The sequence below is a fragment of the Hyla sarda genome, chromosome 6, assembly GCF_029499605.1.
Source record: "Hyla sarda isolate aHylSar1 chromosome 6, aHylSar1.hap1, whole genome shotgun sequence".
In the NCBI taxonomy this organism is placed as follows: domain Eukaryota; kingdom Metazoa; phylum Chordata; class Amphibia; order Anura; family Hylidae; genus Hyla; species Hyla sarda.
In genome coordinates, this window is record NC_079194.1 from 132,200,682 (window position 1) to 132,202,465 (window position 1,784).

A 1,784-nucleotide genomic window follows, 5' to 3' on the forward strand; every position below is an offset into this window, starting at 1 on the left:
ATATTATTCAGTGTATCTGGATTTTGTATGTGGAAGGCAGGTATTAAATAATGTATCCTAATGAGATGCCATATATTGCGTGTGAGGTGACTGGCTATGCATCAACATTTTTGGGTGAAAGTAATCCACTTTACTGAGATGATGCTTTGTTGCAACATATCCAGTTCAGACAGTTCTCTGTAAGTTAAATAGTAAAATTGTAACAAACCCTCAGCTGTATTTAGCCTCATGCTCTAAATGATGTGCATTTCTTTAAATGGGCACTGTCACTGTATGTTGTACTGTCATGCTTCTCGGCCTTTTGGCTAAGATCAAGTGTAGTATCTGTTCTTATCAGTGGTTTAGTCTCTGCCATTGATGTAGGATGGATGCTGCATGGAGGAGCAGGTGTTCTGGGGCTGGTGCCACGTAACCAGCTCAACGGCTGTCCTGATGTGACCTGTTTCCTCCGGGTCTAGCCATGAGGTAGAGGGGTGTAGAGCCGAGGTACGTCTGTGCCTCGGGGAGTGGTGACCCTGAGGTGCTGAAACTCACTGGGTGTTATAACTCACTGAGTGAAAGCACTGCACCATTACTCTTAACCTTTGGCACTCACCCTTGGTATCCCGGCCTTCTGGCTAGGATCGGGGAAATTTTTATAGATCCAGCCGGATGACCGGGCAGTATATCTGCACTTCATTCACTTATTTATTTTTTTGTATGTCACTGTGCCACATTTCGTGTTTTTCTTTGTACACAGGATTGGCAGGATGCGGTAGCCCTTCTGGGTGTCCCACCTGGCGGACTAGGGAAGGTGTGTGGCCATTAGGTTCCTCACCTCCCTGCAACCCCTGGGCATCTTGGCTTCGGTCAAGATGCCATCAGTATACGGCTCCTTGGCTGATACCTTGGTTAACGCCTAGGTTGAAGCCAGGAGCATTTTCGGCCACTTAGTAGCTTCGGCGAAAAGGGGCATCGAACCTGGATCCTTGCAGGTGCCTTTTGGCCCGGAGGTGAAGGGTAGGTTTGTTGGGGGGCCTCTCTCCTGTTGGAGAAGGGCTTAGTGATAGATCATATCCTTTGTGCACGTTTTTTTTAGTGTGACATGTTTGCACTTTTTCATGCACTTTGGGTGATAGAGAGCACTTGCCTCGGCTCTTAAAGAAAAAAAAAATGTTGTACTGTCATGCTATTTACGGTCATCATATTAGTTTATTGTGTGCTACTCCCTAACCTGTGCTGTGTTACAGTAGCTAGTAGCTATGTTTATGAATTGCTAATAGAGTTATTTTTTAATAAAAAAAAATTTGATTAGTCAGTCTTTAGAGTATTCAGACTTAGACCAGTCAGAACAGTGAGCTGGGAAAAGTGTGCTCTGAGCTCCTTCTCTCTGGGCTCTGTGTCACGTGATATAGATGGCGATATAATGGAAGTCTATGGGACAGCGCACCTCTCAACCCGTTCATTCGAGCTATCATTACATAGTACTTGTTTAATGTTTGTCATAATTATGACTGTAAAATAAATAAGTAAATAAAAAAATGTAACCGCATGTGGATTTTCTGTGTGGGATTTCCATACGGAAAATCTGCAGTATAAATAGTAGCAGTGGAGTGGCTTTATACCTCTCCTCACACTGTGGAAAAAAATTATTGTGGATCATCCCCATTGACTTCTGTGGGGAAGTCAAAATCCACAATAAGGGTAGGGTCACACTGGGCAGATACGCAGCGTATTTGATTCTGCGAGAAATCTGCCGCACAGTGGGAAATATGCTGTGTATGTGCTAGGAGGAGACACAGGGT

The 1,784-nt window shown here is 44.3% G+C and overlaps 1 non-coding gene across 1 annotated transcript; it reads left to right on the forward strand.

The window, feature by feature from the left end:
• Positions 1-285: 285 nt before the first annotated feature.
• On the forward strand, positions 286-468 carry LOC130278238 (U2 spliceosomal RNA). The gene has a single exon (XR_008845896.1). It is a non-coding gene; the product is annotated as a U2 spliceosomal RNA (small nuclear RNA).
• Positions 469-1,784: the final 1,316 nt, after the last annotated feature.